General features: G+C 37.9%; 1 pseudogene; it reads left to right on the top strand.

Moving 5' to 3' along the window:
- Nucleotides 1–10,748, top strand: part of LOC114709816 — a 32,970-nt pseudogene extending 22,222 nt beyond the window's left edge.
- Nucleotides 10,749–21,123: the final 10,375 nt, after the last annotated feature.

The following is a 21,123-nucleotide window of genomic DNA, read 5'->3' as shown; positions in this document are numbered from 1 at the left end:
TGGGCTTCAGAGAAGCTTCTTGTTTCAGTTATCTAAAGTCAGGCATTCACGGGGGGGGGGGGGGGGATCTGTGTTTCTTCTATATAGTTAGATGTACTGTAAATATGAATGCCTTTGTCTCTCTCACCCAATGGTAATCTTTTGCTCTTGCACAACTTCTGTTCATGGTCCATTGGTCAAGCTCTTGGACTTTCTTCATTCAATCCTCACTCTGGATCCTTCTTTAAAACAGTGATCCTCAACCTGAGGCAGTTGTGCCCAACCCCCACAATAAAGGACACTAACCTTATTTGACACAGATTAAATTGTCACAACAAGGTGAAGAGGAGGAACATTCACATCTGGTGAGCAGAGGAAGGGGCACTGCTGCACATCCAACAGAGAACAGGAAAACATCACAACAATGAGCTTCCTGTCCCCAAGAGCCAGTAGAGCTGTTCCTGAGAACTGTGCTCTAGGGACTGGACATTGACCTTGGGGCTGTTATTCTTTCATATTAACTATGATACACTGTTTTCCTACTATTTAGTTGGAACCAAAATTCATTCTTGAATTATTTAATAAGTATAGCTTAAAATTAAATTAACAAAAACTTAGAGTACATTGCTATCAACTATACCCGGAGAGAGGAGTCTGGCAAATCACAATAATAACCTAGTCACTGGTTTCCCTGGATTTAATAAGCTTGCAAAGAGGTCTTGGAATTTTCTACTTATCACAAATATAAAAACCGAAAAACTTTAGGACAAAAACAATTTCTTAGAGGGGAGGAGGTTAGTACGGGTCCATCCTTGATTGGTCCAGTTTTTCCTGGGCCTGGACTTTATCTTATTCTAGCTTATCTGTTTGCCCTGTCAGGAGTTTTACAACTCCTCTCCAGGGTCTGGTCATGTTATGTCCAGAGAGGGGGCTTAGTTGGTTACCATCAGACAGCCTGACTCTGTTCTTTTGAGTTCCTGGGGCTGGCACCATCATTTCTGGGGACTTGAAACTGGCCTGGGTCTCTCTATATTGAGATATCTTTGTCTAAGGCCCCTTTTTTGAGACAATAGAGTGTGGGTCTTATTGTGCCTAGATCTAGTCCCCAAAGCTGCCACTGGAGACTTTAGGTACAGAATGCAAAAGTAAGGTGTTTTCTAAGTTTACAAGCCTCCAGGGAGGCTCTTCCAAATCTCTCACTCACAGCAGGGAGGTTGGAAGGAGCACTCCCCTTTCTTTGTGAGGCTAGTTCTTAAAGGCACAGACCATATAATTTATTTTAACCCGCCTCCCTTTTTAGTCTTTTGGTCGAATATCCTGACTGTGTTTTCCAAAGTCCCTGTAGCAGATACAGCCACCTGGAGAAAAGAGGTCTAAGTTCTTATCTACACTTAGGAATCCTAGTTTAAGCTTCTCTTTGTCTGTAGGGGATAGAGTGGGGGGTTTTACTGAGGTATCACAATGATAAAAGGTAAATTTGTTACAAAGCTTTGGATTGATCAAGATACGATAGATAATAGAGTGGTTTCTCTGAATTTACAAAATGCAAAGGGACCGAATATTGTAAATGTAATTCTTACTTGATAACTGTTTTTATCGTATATAGTCTTACTATGTTAATGTCAGAACACTTCCTTTTTGTTTAGTCAAAAAGGGGGAAATGTTGGGGAATATTGTATTAACTAGGCAAAGTTGTGTTAGATTTGTTTATGCAGTGTTTATTTAATGATGTAAGGTTGTGTTGCTCTTTTACCTTGCCTAAGGCACCTGATTAGTCCAATAAAAAGCTGAATGGCCAGTAGTTAGGCTGGAGAGTAACATACCCACTGGAATTGAGTCAAAGTCATATTTACCATTTCACTCCTTTTATTTCACTCAAGACTACAACTCCAGAAATATGTGTTTAATCATTAACATTTTTTCTTCCAAAATGAATAAACAGCAGTTGTATGAAAACTTCATATATTCCCATGTCACCAATTTCTGTGCTTACCTAACCACACTCAATTTAAATAATTTTAAGATTTCTTGCCTCAAAAATCATGAGAAAGAAATCATATTGAAGAATAAGATAAGTATCTGTCACCTATTTTGAAACATCAGATTTATCATGAATATCCTGGCATTTTGAAGCCCTCATTTACAATATGTTATTTTTATTGTCACCCTTTTTCTTGTGATTTCTTTCGATTAGATTGACAAGGAGCAACATGATAAAATACTTGGTCTCATTGAGAGTGGGAAGAAAGAAGGAGCCAAACTGGAGTGTGGTGGTGGACGCTGGGGGAACAAAGGCTTCTTCATTCAGCCCACAGTCTTCTCCAATGTTACTGATGAGATGCGCATTGCCAAAGAGGAGGTAATGCTTCCATGTGGTTCTGTTTCTGGGCTTGCCATCTTCTTCTGTGTTTAACTTTTGTATCCTCTAGCTCCTTGAACAGTATTCCCCTGAAATGTTTGATGATAAAATCTTAAGTAATTTGTGATCAAGACTAATTAATCAGTGAGGAATCCAATCGGCCTACAAATAGTTTGCATCAAACACGGAAGAAGTCCACAGCGGCTTTAATAGGTGCTTCATTCACAGCCTCAAAGGAATGGGAAAGGACCCTGTCATTTGTAGATTAGGAATAAATGTGCACATATTGTGTTACATATGCCAGGCACTGAACAACATGCATTGAATGATCTCAGTTATGAAAAGAACATAAAAAAGTCAGCCTCACAGAGACAGAGTGGACTGTCTGTAAGGGAAGCGAGGATGAGTTCTGGGGAGTGCAATCTAAGTAGCATCAATTGGTACCCAGATATTCAATGTATAATTAAGAGGAACAAGTTTGTGATGAAAGTGGTAGCTAATATACTTTCCCAGTCAGAGGACTTTTAATATGCAGAGATATGAGCACTTGCTTGGACAGTGAAAGTGTCATGCGCTATACTACAATAAGAAGATATAATGACTCAAAGTCACTGGGTCATAATTTAAACATTCAATATATCTATACTCATAACCCTGACAAAGGATCTGAGAGGTTGTTTTCTTTACCTCCATAATATAATCAAATAAAGAGAAAAAGGTAATATTCAGCTTCATGAGAAGAGGAAATGAATATAAGGAACAGAAATAAAAATCAAATGTATGTGGATCATCCAACATAGGTAGGAGGTCTGTATTCATTCCTCAACTGCTATTGAATTTCTATGCTTATTGGTCAGTTCTTCTTTGACCAGAGCTATTGTTCTTGTAGATTTTGATCAACATGTATACAAAGGACAATAAAGCAGAAAGTAATCTCCATTCAAGGAAGCATTTATTGTGTCCTATAATGCCCTCAGTGGGATTTTTTAATCTGCTACTTCAGAACTGGAACCTGGGAGCCTATTCTGTGTCAGATAAATACCTGCAACTCTGAGCGAACCCACTGCCTTCCCCTGCCACCTGCTTCTGCTTGCACTGTTCACACTGTTATGCCTCCCAGTTACAGGGTCATGACAGAATTTAGAACCCCAGGGTCTGCCCCCAGACTTCAATGAGTGGAAACTAACTGCCCCAAGACACTCAAATTGACTTGGAACCAGAAAACCATTTAAATCTTGAGGGTTTTTGCCAACCCATGTTCACATTTCCCAGGAAATTGTCCTAGCATTCAGAAAATCCTTTTATTTAATTTTAATGAACACCTTACCAAAATGTAGTTGTTTAGTATCTATGAGAAAATCCAGGTGTTTCCTATTACCCGGGGGGCATGTGAGATACAGACTGGGTTCTGTGTAGGTTTTACTGACTAGATTCCAGTAGAAATGAAGGGCTGACTCACTAAATTAGACATGTTCTTGCTCCTTGTCCTGTGACTCTAGCCACTGCCAGAGACCTCAGATTTTGGTTACTATAGGATGGTTCTGGACTTAGGCTTCCAGTAATAAGTATTCCTTTTTTTTTTTTTTTTTTTTTTTTTTTGGTAACTCTGTATATGATTGGGTGACTAGTAGAATCTGGATAAAAAAAATTGTGCTGTTTTAGCTAATTTTTATAATTATAAAAGTATCCAAATATAACCAAATGCATGATATTTAAATCAATGATACACTGATGTTTAAAGCATAAACACTGTTCTCAATCATTGTTCATTTGTTACTCAGAGCAAAGGACTGCTTTCTTGGTCTTTCTGTCTTGTGCAGTAACTTGAACAATGAAGAAAGCTAGGATTAGGGTGTAAGATGTTTGCATGGAAATCATGCACTTAATGATTTGACATTTGGTTCTTACATTTCGGGTTGTTCTGTTTCAACAAGTAAGAATAAATTCTGCCACAATGATTGGTGTCTGCATCACAGAGAATGTCACACGTGATCACAACGTTTCTATGTTCATTGGCCATGGCCACCTTTCGATTCTTACACATAGGTCTGAAGCGAGAGATAAGACCTTAGTTCATATAGAGAGGCTTCTATGGAAGCATATGTAGTGTATTTAAAGCATATGTAGTTTATGTACTGTTAACCTATTTTTGTGTCATTCTTGTGTAGATATTTGGACCAGTGCAACAAATCATGAAGTTTAAATCTATAGATGATGTGATCAAGAGAGCAAACAATACTGCCTATGGCCTAGCAGCAGGAGTCTTCACAAAAGACCTGGACAAGGCCATAACTATGTCTTCTGCTCTGCAGGCTGGGGTAGTATGGTAAGTGCATCTGAAGTAAAGGTTGCTTTTCCTGTATCAGCCACATGGGCAGGCTGAGTTGACTTCCTCCAGACTAGAATTATCTGATCTGTTAGCAAAATAGTTTCTGTAAAATTATAAAAAATAAAAAAAATCCTCTTCCACCTTTTCAAGTTACTTGTGTAGTAACTTGACTATTTTATGGCTGTTTGATTTATACAATATTTGTGTTGTTAGATAATTTCAGGGCACTCAGTGAAATGAAAGAAAAATTCTGTTATAATCAACCATAAATTAGAAAATGTGTATTGGTATCTTATATCCACTAGACACTATTGCTGTTATTATCATTTGCCATATTTGAAATCAAACCTAAGGTGTTACATTAGCTGAGCACATGGTCTAGTCATGAGCTCTATCCTAGTCTGCTTTAAACTTTTAAATATGAGACAGGAACTCGGTTTCTGATATTGGCCATGAACTCACTCTGTGGCCCACACTAACGTTGGACTTCTCATCCTCCTGCAACATGTTCCTGAGTGGCTGGGATCACAGGTCTACATCCTAAACATGGTGATAATTAATTATTTTTTAAAATTTAATTTATGCATATGGGTTTGTGTGTATGTCAGTCCACCATGTGAGTGCCTGATACACGAAGAAACCAGAAGAAGGTATCAGCTCTGCTGAAATTAGATTCTAGGCAGTTGTAAGCCACAGGATGTGGGTGCTGGGAAGCAACTCAAGTTCTCTGTAAAACCAACAAGGACTGTGAACTCTGAGGCACCTCTCCAGCACTTTCTCTAGCTTTTCACTTAGTCTGTTCTTTGATTTTTGTAATTTAGCTTTAATACAAATTCTCAGGCTGTGCCTCTCTAACTGAGGCTCTGCCCAGCCAGCTCCATTCCCTGGACTCTTTCCTCAGCAGCCTTTTTTTCTCATCAATCCTCTCTCCCCTCAGTCCTGGCAATGGCACAAGCTATTTTCCTTCTCTCACCTAGTCCAGCTAAAAAAAATTAGGCACTGAAAAGCATCCTAAGGGACACAACCAGGCAGTTCGTGACCCTCTGGATCATTTGATATACCATTTCCTCCCATGAAAGTGAGAGTCATCAGCTAGTTACCATTGGTTTGAAGTTGCAATGTATTTATTGCACTCATCATTTTATTTACCCAACACCTACTACTTGATATTCCAATCCTTGTCTTGTATAAAAACCAGGAGTTTGCTGAGATTTAGAAGCTTATTGAGAGCTTACAGTGTATGCGTTTAGCCAGCTTGACACTAAAATGACAAGTCCAAAACGCTTTGAAATATGCCAATGTAATGTTAAAACTGTTTGTGTTTTGGAGCATTTCCAATTTTGTATTTTCAAATATGGATTTTCTACCAGTAAAACCTATGTAAATAGTCCATAGACTGAAAACCCCCAAACTGAACGACTACTAGTCCCCTGCATTTCACATAAAGAACACATAGACTGTATTATTGAGAGCTTAAATACATGTAAGATGGGACTGCAGAAATGGCTCAGCAAGGAAAGTGATTGGTGTGCAAACATAAGAGACTGAATATCTTTCTAGCTTCTGTGTGAAAGCCAGATATGGTGGCCTGTGCTTTGAGTTACCTCTGTGGCCAGAGGCAGAAGCATCCCTAGATTTTACTGGCTAGGAAATATAGTTAAATTGGTGAGCCTTAGGCTCTGTGGGAGATGTAGTCCCAAAGAGTAAGATGGAGAGCAATTGAAAAAAAAGATAAAAAGAAAATAACGTTTATCTTGTCTCTGGCTTCCATCTATCTTCCCTGTGCATGCACACACATGTACACACACACACACACACACACACACACACACACACACACACACATTAGATGAATGAAAAAATTATATAAGCAACCAAATGAGGGATGAGATTGAGAATCAAAAATCTCAATCATAGTATGTCTCTGTGATTTACTCTGGGCATAGGTCTGTTATTCAACGAAACTTTTTTAAACTGCTGTAAAATCTTAATAGCATTAAACACAAGCGCTCAAATGCCTGATGTTAGTTTTTTTATAGTGGCATTTCCCCTCAAGTCTCTTAAAAGTAATCAAAGTCTCTTCTAATTAGTATAAATAATTATCAACACAGACTTTTTTCTATGATAAAAGTATTAGTAAATTCAATTTTTCTAACTCATATATGTTCATATTCTACATTTACTAAAGACTTACTGTGTCCATGTATTTTTATAAATCATCTGTCAGACGTCAACAGCTGCTCTTTAAAATACAGAACATCATTCTCTCTGCATGAGCATTACAATAATTGTGCATGCCCTGCAGAACTGCACTCCAGTCAGCACTCTCCCATTGCCTTCATCCACTACTGAGTTTCTCTTTAGTTCTGGTCACATTTTTTTTTACTGTATTTTTCTGTAGAAATATCTTCGATATATTTCTGAAAGCTGATTACCAGATTGATAATTGGGCCCAATTCCTGCTACCACTATTGACCAAGAAGTGAAACAAGTACTGACACATACAATAATTGCTAAAGAGAATTAATTTTAGACTGCTAAGTGTGCAAACTTCAAGACCACCAAAAGCTTCATGCATATAAGGCATTAAAGAATGCCATTCCAACCCAGCCTCAGCTGCTTCTTTTGATGGCACCTTTATGGCACATTGGTTTTTCCCTTTGTTATGATTCAAGCTAAATATATATATATATATATATATATATATATATATATATATATATGTATATATATATATTCATAGTTGTATAATTTATTTCTAGGTAATACATGAATGCTTGTTTATTCTAAATTACAGTGCTGCTTTTTAGTTCAGTGATCACATTAGATTGAAGCAAAGGAGTTATTAAAAAGATTTCTGAATTTTTAAATTTCCTGCTTAGAAATTATGGGGTGAGTTAAATATGACATATAGTAGCCACCTCTTCTTTGTTTTAGGGTGAACTGCTATTTGGCTATGGCCATCCAGTGCCCCTTTGGTGGATTCAAGATGTCTGGAAATGGGCGAGAGTTGTAAGTTAAGCTTTATATTACAATAAATACATGTTTTGTGATAAGGATTGCTACTCCTAGGAAACTGTTCTATTTTCACTACTTTGGGGGTAAACTCCACCTACTTTTAGTACCAAATAGTTTTTAAATGTTGGAAGTACTTCCTTACTGCAGAGAAGCAATTGTAGATTGGATGTACTTTATTAAGCTCCTACAACCAAAACAGGGCCATGCTAAGTACTCCACTCTGGTAAATAAATTGTTGCCTATTTATAGGATTGCCTATGGTATATGTGAATAGAAGCTATTTGGGAAACATTTTCAGAAAGCAGGTAAAAGGGTAAACTGGTGACATTGAGTTGCATGTAAATAAATACTGAAACATTCTAGATATTTTATATACCTTTTAAATTATAGTTGCCTTATCTCACTCAAACTGATATGCTTCTGGTGAAGTCTACCTAATAACTATGATGCATCTGTAAAGTAAGGCATTTGCTGGAAAATGTCCACAAAGAATTATTGAGATGATTACCTCTAATGACTCTTTCCAAGAGTTATGAGTTATTTTCAAAGGCAGAAAAGCAGAATTAACAAATTTGGAATCAGGGTTCCCAAAGAACCCCAAATAGTGAACTCAGGTGAATTTTTATTTTCTTGGCTGTGTTTGTCAAGTCAGTTTAGCAAACTTTTCCCTGAACCTTCATTAAGGCTCATTTCTTGGCACTAAGCAGACATAGCTTAGTCTCATACTGCTTTATACACTGAGTAGAATGTCATGGGAAGCAAGAGTGCTATGTGCAGATTTACTAGAGCTCATCAAGATCCACTGAATCAGAATCAACATTTGATGAAGGGCCCAGGAGATTTGTATACAGAATATTTAGAAATGAGAGACAATAATATATAGATTTTTCTTAGCTAAGGAGAAATATAAAGGGATAGATGCTCTTGTGGTCTTTGTTAAAATAATATATGTGCAGTTTTCTCAGGAAGATGATTTAGGTCAGCCTTGATATCACAATACACATCGAGCTCTCCAGAGAGTGTCCAGTTCTGTAGTAACCTGAAATACAAAGGGGAAGCAACTTGGTCAAAATTATGGGCTAATTTGTCTGCCTCTTTGATAGGAACTACTTAAACAGTACATTAATGGACTTTAGAGAGCTGGGTCAAGCACTTTATATATTTGAAAAACATGCTTTTGAGGTTTTCAAGAACTAGTTTCAGAAGTTTAAATTATTCACAAAACAATCAATACTATGGGATTATTGATTGCTCAGGAGAAGAAGACATTGTCGAGATTTATAACTGAATCAGGAGCAGTGCTGGTAGAGAAGTACCAAAATCCAGCTCCTTTGCAAACCTGTGTGTTATAGGTTTTATGATCCTGGGAATAGTCCTGTAATGTAATCTTCTTATGCAAACAATGCAGAACAGAACTGAGTGCAGACCTTCTAAATTAAATCATCCACCAGGTCGAAGGAAATCATGGTTTCCAAAATTGGCCTCAGGTAGAACCCTAATAAGTCACCACGGTATCTACAGATGGGCTCAATTCAGCTTCTAGTTACTTGGAGTTGACTTGAAAACTTTTATTGTATTGTAGAATGTTGAATATTAGAGAATGCCAACATCTACTAAAATCTGAAAAGCCTGAATCAGGCCAATCTTTAGTTTCTTTCCTCCTTAAAGGAATACAAGCAATTCAAAAATAAAATAAAACAAAGCCAAAATAAGCAAACAAAGGAACAAATATCCCACCTACAAAGATTAGGTGTTTGTTTTGCCCAGAGTCAAAAGATCCTGTTAAAACTCAGCTTCAGAAGAACAGAGCACCCAGAATTAAAGTGGATCTTGGTCATTCTCTAGCTGCTCACCTTTTCTGCGACAATGCAGATGATGAATTCAGGCTCTAGTGCAGATGGTGGATGATCTGCTGATCTTCAGTGACCATAGAGTACAACGTGAACTAACACCTCTCTTACTTATTGATCTGATAAAAATCTGACCAGGTTGAATTATGATTCTGGTCATGAGTCATATGGTCAAGTAGAGTAATGTAAACAAAAAATAATGTCTGTGAAAATAAACAGTGCAGAATTATTTAAAATAAAAGACATTTTAGAATATTGCTCTCCATTGGTGAGTTTATATTTGGTCATGAAACTTATGGTTAGCTAGCAACTATATGAACTACTATTTATTCAGTAAATATTTTACATTGTCCCTACTCAAATAAGCAAGAAAAACTTTTACCAAATTACCAGGGATTGTATTTAACTTACACTGCGGTATGCAATTATGTTTATATGCAATTTTTCTTCCTTCTCTAGGGGTGAGCATGGTATTTATGAATACACTGAGCTCAAGACAGTCGCAATAAAAATATCTCAGAAGAACTCATAAAGAAAACAGCAGAGTGAAGAGAACCCCTTCAGTAATGGCTACACATCCCCTGTAGTCACCAGTATAGGGGTGATTTCCTGTAACTCTTTTGTCTATTGTTTTCTTTCTTTTTTTCTTTTTGGTTTTTTAGACAGGGTTTCTCTGTGTAGTTTGGGTTCCTGTCCTTCATCTTGCTCTGTAGACCAGGCTGGCCTCAAACTTAGAGAGATCTGCATGGCTCTGCTTCCTCAGTGCTGGGATTAAAGGCTTGTACCACCACTGCCTGGCCTTCTATTGATTTATTGAATATAAGTGATTCATTAATATTAATTTCACACATAGAAAACCTATAGCTTAATCTGAAAGAAACATTAGCCTCCTAATATGTGACCCCAATTTGTATCCTAGATTGAAAGGGTAGATTTAGGTGCAAGCTCTCTGTGACTGTCATGATCACGTGCTTTCCACTGTAGCTACTTGCTTAGAAAATTTACTTGGTAAGGAGGACCAGTCATGATTTAGTCTCTGTCTTTTAGTGACTTAATGCATTACTCAATGTGCATAACGACTGCAGAGTAAGTTACTCTGTGGTTATACCCTCTGAGTGTTTTGAAATATTTTCTAGAATGTCATGCCTGCTTGTCAAATGAAATGCCAAATGGAAATTAGAAAGTAAAGCTTAATAAAGGCACTTTTACATGATTTTGTTCACTTGAATTTTTAAAATATATATTTATTCTTTGAAAATTTCATATGTGTGTGTGTGTGTGTGTGTGTGTGTGTGTGTGTGTGTGTATGGTGTATGTGTGAGTGATATCATATTTAAACCTGTTCTCCCCTATGACTCCTCCCAGATCTGCATCCATTTACATCCTCCTCCAAATTTCAGGTACTTTTAAATTTATTGTGACCCACTTAATCCAGTTACTGCTGCCCACATACACATGAGAGTGGAGCCATTGGAGGGGCATGGTCAGTCTATGAGGAGCCATACTTCTGGGGAAAACTGACTTTCCTTCCACCAGCAGCCATCGACTGCTAATAGCTCCTCTTAGGAAGGTGATTTCTGTGCTCCTGCATCATATTGTAATGCTGACTGGATTTTTCTTGTCCACATCTTATGTAGTTAACCACAATCATCATGAGTTCACAAGTACAATGAACCTTTCATGTTCAGAAACCTATTTTGTGACATTCTTCCCTGATCTCTGGCCCTTGCAATATTTTTACCCTTCTTCCGTGATGTTCCCTGGGCCTTGGGGAGCGGGGTGCTATTATAGAAGTCCCATTTATTGTCGAACTTTCCACAGAGATTTATTCTCTGCATTTTAGCCAGGTGTGAATCTCTATGTTAATAATCCTCTTTAAAAGCAAATTCTTTAGAAGACTGAGACATGTAATAGTCTATGTCCAAAGATTTACATATTTGGAGGAAGTTTGATATACCCTATTATTTTAGTTTGTTCTTGGAGCTCATGTGATTCACACCAATGTTCATAGCACCTTCTGTTACTTCCAAACCAAGACAGTAGGAAGAAGGCTTCTTTTTTAAAAATTGTTTTAGCTTGGAATGAGACACAGACAGCTGCTCAGTTTATTCAGGAATACAGTGGACATCCCCTCCCCCCTTTTTAAAAAGGTCACAAAGATGGGTGTAACCTTAACCATAGAGTACAATGTGATTTGATAACTGAAGGAGAGTGCTTCCTCTTCTTCCACAAAACATTCTGACCACCATATGAGGTGAACAAGTATTTACAGTAGCCTAGGTACAAAATCATATTACACTTAGACTCGGTTTCTAAAAGAGAAGAGAAATGGTTCGGCAGTCACTCATATAGAGCATCTTGTTCTGCTAGCATGATTTTTCAATTACAAATGAGAAACTGAAAAGAAAAGAAACACTGAACTTCAGGGTAACTTTGAAAGTAATCTGTTCCTGAGGTCCATATAACTTATAGGAGAATTTCACTCCCCATTACCATTCTACCTTAATGTTCACCTATGGATAGACTAATATTGTCATAATGTCCTATTTGAAGTTTATAAGAAGGATTTCTCCAATTTTATTTAGCACAACTATATCACACTTCAGATGAGTGTTAGTATTGGTTCCATCCTGATACTAATAGGAAGAAAGAAGGAAAATTAAGTTACAATGAGCTTAATATTGATTATAAATTGACTTGGAATTGATTGGATCATGGAAGTACATTCAAAACAACCTTATAGATTAGAACACTCCAGCATGTTCTACCTTCTTTTCACTTCTAAAATACAGGAAGCAGGTGCTCAGCCACTAGAAACACAGTGGGATTCTCTCTACCTCACTGTGCACGTCCACATCCTTGTTGCAATATTAATCCTAAAATGAGCGAGATTCTTTTCCACTCTTCCCACCAATGGGCCCTGAACTTCCCTGTGGAATCATGTGGACTGAATCCATTTTGTAACTTTTCAGTCATTTGCAAAGAAATGCTCTGTCTCCATCATGAGTCTTCTCTTCTTTCATATATTTTAAATCTGGATAATTCCCCAGGAATCATAGAGCATAGTTGGACAGAAGCTGCTACCTGGCACTGACTTAGCTGGTTATATGAATGAGAGATTTACCCAATAGTCCTGACAGATTCAAAATAGGTTCAAAGATTAGTGAAACAAAAATATACTCCTGTCCTACAACAGAACATGGAGTGTTGTTTGAGCGACTGCCCTCTTTGCAGCAACAAAATAATTAACAATATGTGATATAAAATATGAAAGGTATATTATAGCTTATAGTTCCCAAGAGAAACACTCCAATATGGTGGAAAAGATTTGGGAAGAGTATTGGGAATCTAGCTCTAGAATTAAGTCCATGGTCAGGAGCCAGAGAGCAAATAGGAACTTCCAATGGGTATAAAACTTGAGTACTCCATGGCAATCCATTTCTCAAAGGAGGTTCCATTTCCTAAATGTCGCACAACTGCAAAAACATTACTGGCAGCTTGTGACCCAGGATTGAAACTCATAAATGGTGGTGGATGTTTCACATTCAAACCATACATGTGAATTCTGGAGCCAAATATTAGTGACAATTATTAAGGAACATAGATTAGATTAACATAAAATCTGTGTTCCAAAATGACAGATTAACAATAAGAGAACTAAGAGCATTAGGAAGAAGGCATCTAAGGAAGTACCAGCTTGAATCCCTAACCTGTGGTGAAGAAGATTTGGGGGAAGATTTGATGAAGACATCCCATTTAGGGGTGGGTGTTCCAAGGTCTCACACTTTCTGTCTATTTCTGGCTGTGGATCTCTGTTTGCTACCATCTGTTACAGGAAGAAGCTTCTCTGATGATGATTGATCAAGGGACCAAGCAATGAGTTTAGCAGAATTATTTGACCATATTTATAATCATTCTTTTGAATTCATGATTTGGCATTTAATCTAAGTTGTTTTTGTTAGGGGCATTTTTATGTGACTGATAATTTTTTGAGGAAAAATACTGCCTCAGTATTTTTCTATTACCTGTAGTTTGCATTGGGATCTGCCCATATTAGATTAGATCATTGTTTCAATTTTATTGTAGTTGTTATTTTAATTTGGGTTGTAGCTCTTCTTTAATAGAGGTGTTTGCAGTGTTCAAGAGAGACTAGTTTATGAGAGAGTTATATTGGTATTTTCCTCTGTTATCACGATTTCCCAGGCAACAGGCTCTTTCTGTTGTTCATTTCTGTGGATTGAGTATTGTCTTCAGCAAAAGTCACTATCCAGCTGTTGACCCACCATGATTAACAGAGGGGTAGGTGGTGACAAAACAGCTATTTGTTAAGTACTGAGCATTTTAATGAGTAAAAGGATCTTGATAGCACTGTGAATAGTTGACAATATTGTCAATGTTAGGTGATTAGTATTGGTTTATTAGATGGAAAGTATAGGAGACAGAGACATGTAGAAGTGGAAATAATAGGGGCCAAGGAAAAAGAGAGAGTGAATATGTTGGCATCTTGGACAACTCTAAACTAACAAGAAGGGGTAAGATCTATATTTAGGTATCATAAACAAGGTTCATTTCTGGGCTTTGGAAGATGTACTACTAAGAGTAAGGGTATGGATAATAGAAAGGAAAGAAAGAAAGCAGAGATGGAGCAACAGCATAAATCAGAGAAAAGCATGAACTGGAGGGAACAGTATTAGCTTGCTACAACTGATGTAGAGGGGGACAGAGAGCTGAGTGAAAAATATAATAAAATGAGATAACTGAATTGGATGTTGTTTCTTTGTCCTTGGAAAATCTGTTACATTATCACCCAGTCCCAGTCCAGGATGGGCTGGGTGCTGGTTTCTGCAAGGGATGTTCTTCTCTTGTCAACTCTAGTCTCCTCTTCTGCATCAGTTTTCTGGCACAGCTACTTGGCTGTCTGTGAGCCAGGGCAGCTTAGGCAAAGTTTGCTGAGCCACAGTTGATGTGACCCTGTCTGGATGGCAGCAAGGGGTGTCTGTGTAATTCCTAAAACAAGGGTTAGAGCTTCTGCCTAGTTTCCACAGTCTTAGGATCCATTGTTAGGATGGTACAGCAGTCACTGCAGGCCTCTCTGTGAAATCACCATAGGCACAGCCTCTGCACATTTCATGGTGTAGATCTTTCCAATTAGCTTGCTAGAGTCTGCCAGATTCAGCAGCTTTATTAATTGAAGTCACAGCAATAAGCTCAGTAGAACAGGGCTTGATGGGACTTGCTGGAATGGATTCTAGAGACGAGGGAAGCAGCTTATGGAATGATAGATTTCCCTAACTATAATCAGCCACTTCTTCCAGTGTGGCTTCTAGGCCCATCTTATCCAGGAATTCTAAGGGAAAATTGATTCTCCCTTCCTACCACATAGAATCTCTTCAGGCTTGGTGGCAAGCACCTTTACCTCCTGAGATGTCTGGTGGGTCACAACATGAATTTTTAAAGTGTAAGTGAGTTATAGTGATAAAATATCCAATCACTAGAAAGAAGAGCTAAATTGAGTAAATAAAGGTGTTATCTATTCATCCTCAGTCCAGCAAAGAAACATCCTGCCAGAATGGTATCTGAAGTCAGTAGCATGTATTTGAGTCAGATGGGATCAGTACTTGATAAGCACTTACTGAGTTACTGTGCAGTTCTGGTCATAAGTGTTATACCATTTTAGCACTTCAAGATATTTTAATCTGCTGGAGAACAATTACACAGTGCTTGCACATAAAAAATAAAGGGAGGAAAAACATAGTAGGACTGAGACATCTACATTCTTGGGTATAATAATGTGTAAAGGGTTATACATTTGTGGGAAATGAGAATGAATTATTGCAGGAAATCTGACTGTACAGGAACCCTAACAGTGAGTTAATTTTCAGAGCATGAAGAGAAAGAGAAGACTGTTTTTTCTCAGGATGATTCATGGAAATAAATCTGGAGGCATTCTGCACACTGTGTTCTCCAGGAATTTGAAGTTACACAGTGAAAACATTGTAGGGTTTGGAAAGTCTCATGACCTGCTTCATTTTGGTTTGTAATGACATTTTCCTCAATTTGGTTTAATAATGAGCTTGCCTTTCTGTGGGTACCATCAAAATTGATAAAGGTTCGATTTGAACAAGAGAGACCTCTTAATTAGAGGAGGTGATAGTTCATCAACCAGCATGAACATCCAATTTAAACTAACTGGTATCAATAATACATGCCTTTTCATTTAATCAGATAATAACTTGTCAAAAGGAAATATCCCCAAAATTAGTCTTGGGGAAAGGTTTTTGTTTTTGTCTTTTAGGAGAATGAAGGTTAAGGAATTTGAAGAAAACTGGACAAATGAGACAACTGAAGAAAAGGGACAAATCATCTATCCCAAGAAACAGAGTGAAACGGTGTATGGGTATATATTATCTAAAAAATTTTTATGTCTTCCTAAATGTTTGTTTCTGCTTTTCTCTAAAGATTTAACACTATTGGTTTTCTAATAGTCCCAGTTCAATTAAAATTTAAAAGCTGACTTTGGAGTTGGAGAATGGCTCTTATTCTGGCATGATACAGGGAGTTTGGATTTTCCTTTTAACAACATGCTTGAGTTTAAAGAAGGAGCGAGCCATTCTCCAACTAGCTCAGTCGGTAGAGCATGGGACTCTTAATCCCAGGGTTGTGGGTTCGAGCCCCACGTTGGGCGCCAGATATTGATGTATCCAACTCTTATTAAATAAGAAACACAGAAACAATGCAAAAGAGAAAGCCGAGAGGTCAGAGCTCAGAGCCAAAATCTCACCCTTCCGCCTGCGGTGTCCCAGCCTCCCGAATCAGAGACCTATTTCCTGTCTGTTCGTCTATTTAAAGAGACAGAACAAGCCACAGCTATCTCACCTCACCAGTTCCTCAGCTGGTCCTGTTTCCTCAGACTGGAAGCTTCTGTGTCCTCATCCCAATAGCTCTCAGCTGAACTGTGTTGCTCCAAAGCCTGAAAGCTTAACCAGCCAAATGCTTCTAGTTTCTGGTCCTCACGCCTTATATATCTTTTTGCTTTCTATCACCACTCCCTGGGATTAAAGGCTGGTTTTCTGGGATTAAAGGAGTGTGTCACCACCATGCTTAGCTATTTCCAATGTGGCCTTGAACTCACAGAGATCCAAAGGGATTTCTATCTCTGGAATGCTAGGACTAAAGGCGTGTGCCACCACCGCCACACTCTTGCTATGGCTCTAATAGCTCTGACCCCCGGGCAACTTTATTTATTAACATACAATCAAAATCACATTTCAGTATAATTAGATTACCACCACACCTTTCCTCTTGCCTCATTTAACATGCATGCACATTTAGGAAGCCATGTTGGAAGGTGCTGTTCTTTTAGTGGCAGCTTTTGTACTTCAGGGAGTGTTATGAAGATCAGAGGAGCTTCTGAGGTGATATCCTCTGGGTGATACTCACAGCCCACGCTCCCATTATGCCTTGCAATGAGGACCTTCTTGTTCTGACCTGAGCTCCCACGTGGAAAAAAAGTTGGGCTCAAGTAAAAACAAGAGAATATTTGTGCATGGGTGTACTTATTCTAAAATATTGTTACTTCAATGACTTAAAATTTATGATTAGAAATCTTTAGATGAGCAGTTGACCAACTCAGATTTTGTAAAAAAATAGTTTATCATTTCCAAATAGTAGACACTGGGTGACAGTGATATGGCAGCATTCTAACAGATGCCCTAATCAAGCACAGCAATGTGAGAATGAAGTCAGTGGCTCCTGAACTCCAACTTCAAGTTTTTCTAAGCTTGCATAAACTTAGAAGATTTGTAATTTGGCTGCTTTTTTATGATTTGGAACATAATTACTGCCATTTTTAAAGCTGGAGAAATGGAAGTCTGTGGAAAACCTGAAAGGTATTTTATTACTGAGAATAAAAAATACTCATATATAGAGGAGAATGAAATTTTCTTAAACCCCAAAGAGTGCCTATATTTTTATGAGATGTGTTTGAACCATGTATAAATATGTCAGCCAGCAGACACGTGAATACTGTGGCAATTCATCCCATAAGAACATTTCTCAGATATCACAGGAAAGGCTGAGCACAGAATAAGACAAAAGCCAGAAGTGGTTTAGTTATTTGAAAATTAAATCTTCCTTGTATAAATAAGACATTACAGGATTAAACAAATTTTTTTTTTTTTTTTTTTTTTTTTTTGCTTTACATTGTCTGGTCCAGAGTCACTAGATAGTATTTTGTATATCATTAATTACACGAGAGCCCCACCAACAATAACGATTAAAACTTGGGAATGTTATAGAATTTATTGTTAGCCTATGTGTGGGGAACTTTACAAGGGATTTATTTTGCAATTATAAGTGTGATTTCATTGTCCACAATGTCTATAGAACAAAAGAATTTTCATTTTCACAAATGGCAAGCTCAGTGATAGAAACTGGAATTTTCTCTTCAAGTAACAGCAGTTTTAGATCTCAAACAAAGATCATCAAATGCCTAGTCTAGTGAGATTTTTTTGTCTTATTTTCTCTGTTACTTTTTAAAGTCTTGATAATTTAGTTACAAAAAAATTTCATTAAATTTACTGAATGGTTAAGGAAGAGTCGAAATATTGTGGAGGGAATACAGAGACATGTAGAGGACACTCTAGGTATGAATTCCTTGTCCTATGTCAACCTGATGGTAGGTGACAGTCAGATGTTATTTGCTTCACATAAAAATGAAAGATCTTGCATGTGCAATGCTTCAATCTACTAGAAAATATGAGAAATACATACAAAATTATATAGTCATAGAATAGAACACACAGTGTCTATGTTTAATAGTAACAAATTTTGCATTTTTTAATTGGAAAAAATGGTTTTATGCTGATCTCATGGAAAACAACCATAGCTTCCTTGTATAGTGAGTATAACCCAAGCATGTGAAGGTAGCAGACTCTAGCTCAGAAATGAGAAATAAAATTGGAAAGGTGCATTTTATATGGTAAACATCCTATGTATTTGGCATTTAAAGAGAGGTGGAAAGTTTAAGAAATTATATTATTTGTATTCAAAGTCAACTTACAATATCTTAAGCAATTAGACAAAAAGAAACCTAAAATAGTTTGGTAATGTGTTGACATTGAACTTTACATGTATTTCTCTTAAATAACGCAGTGGAAACCATATAACTTTTGCTCAGTTTTTCCCTATTGTAACAGCTTGCAAAACTCTTGTCAGAATTTCTCAAGTGAAACACTGAAGACCTTACAGCCCAGGAGCAGAACAGCCCCAGTATCACATGGGTCCTGGTGTTGGCATTCAGGGTTACACCCATGTCTCTCACCCTTGCTTCTAGACTGTGCCTTGAGAAAGGTAAGTTGGTTCTTATGCATTCATGTTCCATGACAAACCATTAGGATTTTGTTCTATGTTTGCCCATACTTTTCAGGAGGTCACTCTCTAACCCAGAAGGCCTTTGAATTTGCAGTCCTCTTGCCTCATCCTTCCACTGGGCCGGGATGACAGTTCTCACCCAGGGCTGAAATCGGCTCAGCATGTAGTTCAGGTTTATAACATGTTCTGTTAAGCTTTCATATGGCAGAACTACTATCTTTTTCTCATCTTTTTTCTTTGTATTGAAGTCTAGATAAGAGTTCTCTTTCTCTGGAAATCAATATGGTAGTTTCTCAGAAAACTGAGAATCAATATGCCTCAGGACCCAGCTATAACATTCCTGGGCATATGCTCCAAACTATTACAGGACATTTACCCAACTATGTTCATAGCAGCTTTATTCACTTATTGTGAATAAACTGAAAACAACCTAGATATTCCTCAATAGAAGAATGGATAAACAAAATGTGGTACACAATGGAGTATTACTAAGCTGTTCAAACAAACAAACAAAAAACGACATCAGGGCTGGAGAGATGGCTCAGAGGTTAAGAGCACTGGCTTTTCTTCCAGAGGTCCTGAGTTCAATTCCCAGCAACCACATGGTGGCTCACAACCACGTGTAATGAGATCTGGTGCCCTCTTCTGGCCTGCAGTTATATGTGCAAGCAAAGCACTGTATACCTAATAAATAAATAAATAAATAAATCTTTAAAAATGAACAAACAAGAAATGACATCATGAAATCTGAAGGCAAGTGGATGGAACTAGAAAAAAATCATCCTGAGTGAAGTAGTCCAGACCCAGAAAGACAAACATGGCATGTACTCACTTAGAAGAGGATATTAGCTGTAAAGTAAAAGGTAATCATGCTACACAGCCCACAGACCCCGAGAGGCTAAGTAACAAGGAGAGCTTAAGGGGGAAGATAAAGATCTCCTTGGGAAGGGCAAATAGAATAGATTTTGCTGGTGGACTGTAGGTGGGAAGGGTTGGGAACAAGAGAGATCATGTGGGGGCAGGGAGTGAGAAAATGCTAGGAGAAACAACTGGATTGGGGGGCATTTGGGGGTAAGGTGGAAACCTAGCACAATGGAAACTCCATAGAATCTGTGAGACTAACCCTAGCAAATGCTACTAGCATGGGGGACATGGAGCCTGAACTGGCTATCTTCTGTAACTAGGCAAGGCTTCAAGTGTAGGGATTGAAAACACCAACCTAGCCACAAAACCTTTGACCTACAGATTGTCCTGCCTGCAGAGTGTTCTGGGACCAGCAACTGATGGGAGCAGATGCAGAGTCTTACAGCAAATATGAGGCAGAACTTGGGGAGTCCTGCGGAGGATAGGGAGGAAATATCAGAGAAACCAGAGGGGTCAAGGACACCATGAGAACACAGCCCACAGAATCAACTGACCAGAACTCATGGGTGCTTGCAGAAATCAGGGAGCTTGTAGGGATCTGACCTAGGTTCTCTGTATATATGTTATGGCTGAGTAGCTTGGTGTCCTTGTAGAATTCCTAACAGTGGGAATGGGGGCTGTATTTGAATCTTTGGTCTACTTGTGGGACTCTTTTCTCATAGGGAGTTGCCTTGTTTGGCCTTGATGTGATGATATGTGCATGGTCTTATTGTAGCTTGTTATGCCATGTTTGGTTGATGTCCGTGGGGGGTCTGCTGTTTTCTGAGGGGAGATGGAGGGGGATTGATCATAGTAAAGGGGAAATGGAGGAGAGAGATAAAGGAGAAACTAATGTAAATATGAAATAATGTAATATATATATATATATATATATATATATAGGAGAAGAATAAAAAAGAGTTCTTAATGTCTAAGAGATGTAATGAGTTGTTCAAGTTCACAAAGAAATGTAATAACAGTCAAAGGTTATGCTGAAGTCCAATTACATTGTCTCAGGCTGTCATGTAAGGAAATGAACAAGTGTAAAGTAACAGGAAGAAAGTAGACTACAGGAAAGAAAAATGGAAGGCAATGCTAAGAGACAGTTGGAAGATGACATTTCATGGAGGGTTTCATTAGAAAGTAATCTAGCTAATGCCACACTCCACCCTGTATGAAGGCTATGGACCTTCCTTTCCAAAGGATTACCTGTTTTCATATACTCTACTTACCATTCACAATTCATGTTTTGACCTTATAATGACTATTCTGACACCCTAAAGCCTAGTTCTCTTCCCCTTTTAATACCAAGT

The sequence above is a fragment of the Peromyscus leucopus genome, chromosome 1, assembly GCF_004664715.2.
Source record: "Peromyscus leucopus breed LL Stock chromosome 1, UCI_PerLeu_2.1, whole genome shotgun sequence".
Taxonomy (NCBI): domain Eukaryota; kingdom Metazoa; phylum Chordata; class Mammalia; order Rodentia; family Cricetidae; genus Peromyscus; species Peromyscus leucopus.
The sequence above is the reverse complement of the archived record's forward strand: the minus strand, read 5'-3'. Positions and strand labels throughout refer to the sequence as shown.